Genomic DNA, 6,178 nt, shown 5'->3' with positions numbered 1-6,178 from the left:
GCGCGTCACAGGTCGTCGCCCGAAGTCCGCGCGGCGGCGCGCGTGGGCCGCGCAGGCGCGCTGCGGCTCCGGCCGGCCGGGCCTTGTTCGCGGGCCCCAGCGTGGGGAACCGGCGAGGGGAAGGCGGGGGCGCTGAGGGCCAGGGCGGACTGAGGAGAGGGTTCTCGAGAGACGCAGGGACGGCGGGAGCCTGCGTTGGCCCCGAACTCGCTTCGGCAGACGCCTGCCCGCAGCCGCCCTCAGGACGACCCCGTCGCGCCCCAGTGACGTAAGAGGAAGCAGGTGGCCGGACCGCGTTTGGGTCCCTCTGCGGGTCCCGCGCCCCTCCCGGGTGCCGCCGAGCGCTGAGGCTAAAGCCGCACACACGCGTTCCGTGGAGCCCGTCCCCGCCGCAGGCCCGGAGGCCAACAGCCTGACGGGCAGGTGGAAGCCCCGACGAGGGCCGGCCGGCCCAAGGCGACGCGCTGTGGACAGCGAGTCTGGACCGGAACCAGGGCTGAGTCCATTTCCTCGTGGAAGCCTGAGGCCGCGTCTGCGCCCACCAGCACCCTCGGTGCATCTTTTTACCGTTGGCCCTGTACTTCCTAAAACGGGCCAGAATCCTGTAGGGTGCCAAGCTCTGTGATGGGTTAGAGCCTTCTAGTAATCACATTTTTAAAAGAAAATGAGAGAAGAGGAAATTAACTTTAACCATATGTTAACTCCAGTTCGTCCAGCCAGCCCTCTGTGTCCTGAGTCCACAGGATCCAGACAGCAGCCCTGGAAAACTCCGATTGCTCATGTGCAGACTTTACAGTGTTATTCCCTAAACAATGCACTATAACGACTCCTTCCATACCTTTCTCGTTGTATTGGGTAGTATGAATCTCCCAGAACACCATGGGAGGACTGTACTATCATTTCAACATGTAATCTATATAAGAAATTTCAGACACGTGGTGGTACATGCCTGTAATCCAAGCACTCAGGAGGCTGAGGCAGGAGAATCGCCACAAGTGAGGCCACCTTGGACTATACAGTGACTTCATGGCTGGCCTGGATTACATAGCAAGACTTTGTCTCAAAAAAAAAAAGTTTTTTATGTTCTCTCAAATCTTCAGCACTTGGTGCTCTTTGTTAACCTCACATCTCCGTGTGGCACTGTCACATTTATGATCTTCAATAGCTAGCTGTGGCCCAGCTCTGGGAAATAAAAGGCAAACAGAAGTCTAAAAGTCCGTGGTCTGTTAGGGTCTTGTGCCAGACACACCAGAGTGAACTCACATCATTGCAAATTTTGATTAATGTTAGGAAATAAACAGCTGGCAAACTATCAGGGGACTCTTGGATAGAATGGCCTGAAGACCTCTGATTGACAGCTGAGAGCTAAAGGCCACAAAGGGATGGGCTTGGGGAGCTGAGCCTTCAGAACACAGCAAATACATGTCCTAGGGCAAAGAGAAGTTCAGCTGAAGAAAGCCACAGGCTAGTGGGGGTTAGAATCAATGCAGAAATCCAGCATCAGGTTTCCTCCGTGCTAGGTGAGATGCGGGGAATATGTAGTTAAAACGCAGTTGGTGGCACATGCCTCGAATCTCAACACTCAGAGGAGGCTGAGACAGGAGTATTTCTGTGAGTTCAAGGCCAGCCTGAACTATATAGTGAGAGTGTCTCCAAAACAAAAAAGCTGAGGAGATGGCTCAGTAGAATAAGTGCTTGCCTGGCAAGTGCAAGGTCCTGAGTTCAATCCCTGGTAAAATAAATAAATAAATAAATAAATAAATTACTCTAAAATCAAAGCTGTATTGAGATAGCAGCACCTTATCTCAAGCCAATTACTGCAATGCTGAGTCTCAACTACAAAATGGAATTTTAATAATTATTAATAAGTTATCCATACATAATTTTTTTCTTATCCATACACAATTTTGTAGAGTTGGTGTAGCTGTTGGAAAAAGATAATATAGATCTGGGTGTGGTGATGCACACCTGTATTCTCAGCACTCAGGAGGCTGAGGCAGGAGGATCATTGTGAGTTCAAGACCAGCCTGGGCTACAAAGTGAGCGCAAGGCCAGCCTGAAGTGCACAGGGAGGCCCTGTCTCAAAAGGACAAGAAAGATATCTGTGGAAGAACAAGCCAGCAGATCCACAGTGGCCATTGTTAGATAATCTCTTTGTGCAGTGCTTGGCAAGAACAAGACCCTCCCCCCCCCAAAAAAAAAGAAAAAAAAACCAAGACCCCCAACTGTAGCAGTTATGGTCGCTCCAGGCAGCTCAGCTCAAAAGAAAGTTGCTGTCTCCCACTTCTGGTGGCCAGCAGTTTAAAGCAAGCCGCCGCAGGACCGTGCTCCTTGGGCTCCCGGCAGGAAGCTGCTGTAGCCCAGTCCCAGTTCCGGGAGCTTCCAGGGCGTCCTGGCTTGGAAATGGCAGCGAGCCTCTCCTCATCACCTTCCTTTGTGTGTGCCTGTCTCCCTCCAGATTGCCCCTTGCGTGGTTGATACAGGGAGAAACACTGGTCTCGGGTGGGCGACCTCCAAATGATACAGGGAACCTCCAAATGACACGGGGAAAAATCATCTCCCGACCTGACCTGCACGAGCTTGTGTTCTCTAAAACCGAAGAATGAATCTTAGGAACAAACGGAGGTTAGGAGTAGAATATAGTTACTGAGGGAAAGAAAGCCCCTGTCTGAGAGAGGGACAGGAGGGGGCCTGAGCAGGTAGTTCCCCGGGAAGCTGTCTCTTCCAGGGACTTTTATAGTGTAAGACCACCCGGGGCTAAGGTGAGAGAGTGGGAACTCGCTTAGGCGGATGCAGGGTGGGACAAAACCATGGTCAAGCACTGGGATTACAAGCACCACTGGCCAGGTAAAATCGATTAGGCCCAGGACCAAATGGGGTAGTGAGTCACCTAGCAAGCGGGCATGAGTGTAAAACAGGACCTTATCTGGCGGCCTTCGGACAGTGGTTCTTCCTGAGTGAGGAGCAATCCTGGATGCCAGGCCTTAGGGAGGCCGGCCTTTGTCTGGCTCACAGCAGGAGCCGCGTCTGCCTCTGCTGTCTCCTTTGAGGGCCTGCCCCTGCCTGGCTGCCTACAGTCTTTCTGTCCCCTTTGGCTGCCTGCAGCATGTGGCGCCAGGTGTGGGGAGTGACATCCGGCTGACAGCTGGCTAAGCTGGCCTACTGCAGAGACTGATCCCAGACAAGGCCGCCCTCGACACCTTTGGGGCAGGAGGGGTCTATCCCGCCCCAGCGCCTGTGTGACCTGACACGACCTGCCCATCCACCATGTCTGTCACTAAATTCCCTCTTCGGGGACCGCAGCGGCGCGGCCCAGCAGCTCACGGAGGGCGCCTGCGGACCTCAGAATCCATCACGAGGATTCAGTGCTCCTTGTCCAGGTGCCCTCACACACTTGCCTAGATGGCTGTCCCCCTCCCACGGGATCACAGCGCATTTTCTCTGCCAGATAAGGGTCACCTTGCTTTCAGCCATTCATTTGTCTTAGTTACTCTTCCCTCGTTGCTGGGACAAAATACCTGACCTCCACACTCAAGGAGGAAAGGTTCCTTTAGCTCACAGTTAGTGGAGGTTTCATGCATACTCAGCTGGCTGAGAGGCAGGGGCGCAGAGGGCAGCTAGCAGCCTCTTTCCCCTTCTTACATTCCTATGCAGATTATCTGCCCAAGGCAGGCGTAGCCCTCACGCCCATAATCCCAGCATTGGGTCATGAATTAACCACACACTCTAGATGCTGCCCCCATGACTGCATGAGGCTTGGGGGGACACTTAGACACGAGCCATAACATCACCTCACCCTCACATGACCCTGTGTGACAGCAAGGACTGCGTGATATTCTCACAGAAGTGAGAAGATGAGGTGAGAGCTGACAAAGTTGCTCAAAGCCACAGAGTAGAGGCCGGGGAGATGGCTCAGTGGAATAAGCGCCTCCCTGACAAGCGCAAGGGCCTGAGTTCAATCCCCGGTTCCACCAAAAAAAAAAAAAAAAAAGCCACAGAGTTGATGTGTGGCAAACACAGGTGTGAAGCGGAGTGGTGGGACACCTGTGGGCCACATTTCCCTTGCTGGGACCCAATGCCAGACGCGAGCAGAGCGGGTGTGATTCCACCCAGCTTCACTAGAGGGCGCCTTGCACTGGAAGATCGCCTCGGAAGGAGACAACGTTCTAGCCATGCACGCAGCAATAGCGGGGGAAGTAGACCCACTTTCACGGGGCGCACCGGACCCCACAACAGGGGCTAGCATGCGTTTAAAACCGTAGGCATGGGCCGGGGAGATGGCTCAGTGGAATAAGCGCTTCCCTGGCAAGCGCAAGGACCTGAGTTCAATCCCTGTTGCGCCAAAAACAAACAACAACAAAAAAAAACCCATAGGGAATGCAGTTCTCAAAGTGGGGGTGATTCTCTAAGCAACATAAATCACCAAGAAAACGAGTTTTTTGTTTTTGTTTTTTTTGCAGAACCAGGGATTTAACTCAGGCCCTTGTGCTTTCCAGCCAAGTGCTTATTCTACTGAGCCATCTCCCCAGCACCTAACAAGTAGACTTTTTCTTTTCTTTTTCCTTTTTTTGAGACAGGGTCTCTCCTTATTTAGTTCAGTCTGGGCTTGAACTCACTATGTAGCCCAGACTGGCCTCAGACTCACAGCACTCCCCCTAGGTCAGCCTCCAAGTGCTGGGATTACAGGGGCGCATCACCACACCGGACCAAAAAGTACATTTGAATTCTTAAAACTGTAAAAATAAACCAAAAAATTGTACACATGAAAAAGACCTAAACTTGCTAAGCCATTTGTAAAGATTTATTAACATTTTTTGAGAAAACATTAGGGAGGCCTGGGGATATAGCTCAGCAGTTTAAGTGCCTGCCTGGCAGGCACAAGGCCCCAAGTTCGATCCCCAATACTACGAAGTATATAATAGATACATAAGTAAAGGATCCAAAGAACTCATCAAAGAGGAGCTGTAATAGGCAAACAGAGGCAAAATCACCAGCCTTCCCAGTATTGGGGATGACAGTTAAAACACCAGGGAGGGGCCGGGGAGATGGCTCAGTGGAATAAGCGCTTCCCTGGCAAGCGCAAGGGCCCGAGTTCAATCCCCGGTTCCACCAAAAAAACAAAAACAACAACAACAAAAAGAACACCAGGGAAGTGCCCTTTGTTTATGCTTTCATCCCTCAAACATGATCCACGGTTCTGGCCCAAGCTGCAAAAACAACTCCCTCCAACTCGACTGGAGATGGAATAGAATCATGAGCAACCACTCTGAAAACAACTGCCAATGTTAAGGCTGGGGAGATAGCCCAGTGGCTTAAGCACCTGCCGGGCAAACGCAGGGTCCCACGTTCAATCCCCGACATCACAAAAACAGAAAAGAAGAAACAATTGTCCATGTCAACCACAAGGCACAGAAAGGCCACGCTCTTCACTTGCTCCCCTCAGCGCTGAGCTATCGCAAGGAAGCGGCTGCCCTCCACTGGGGTGCTGCCATCGCCCGCGCTGGAAGCACTGGAAACCTTCAATAATAAAGAAACGCACGAGCGCCGCAGGCCTGTAACCCCAGCGCTTGGGAGGCTGAAAACAGCGGATCACTACGAGTCCGAGCTAGTAGTGAGACCCTGAACACCTTGCAGGCCCTTCCCTAAAATACAAGAAGGAGAAGGAGAAGGAGAAGGAGAAGGAGAAGGAGAAGGAGAAGGAGAAGGAGAAGGAGAAGAAATTCATGAAAGGAGCCTGTAATATCTACTACTCAGGAGCCTGAGGTGGGAGGATCTCATGTTCAAGGCCAGCGTGGGCAATCTAGTAAGACTTTGTCTCAAAATAAAATATAAAAAGGGCTGCGGGTGGAGCTCAGTGCTGAGCACCGCTGGCTTCAATCCCCAGTACCTAAAAAAAGGTAGAATATAGCCTGGTAGACATAGCGCAGTGATGGAGCATATGGTTAGCATGTGTGAGCCCTGAGTTGAATTCTAAGCACCAAAACAGAATGGGGCGGGGGCGAGACAGAACAGGAGCTGGGCGTGGTGCTACACCTGTAATCCTAGCACCCAGGGGGCTGAGGCTCACCGGGCGTGCAAGGCCAGCCAGGCTGGTGAGATCAGGTCTCAAGAAGCCAGGAAAGAACGAAAGAACAAAAGAGAGAGAGAAAGAAAGAGAGAGAGAAGGAAAGAAAAGAAA

This window comes from Octodon degus, unplaced genomic scaffold, assembly GCF_000260255.1.
Source record: "Octodon degus isolate 3935 unplaced genomic scaffold, OctDeg1.0 scaffold00056, whole genome shotgun sequence".
Taxonomy (NCBI): Eukaryota; Metazoa; Chordata; class Mammalia; order Rodentia; family Octodontidae; genus Octodon; species Octodon degus.
Note: the sequence above shows the minus strand (reverse complement) of the source record.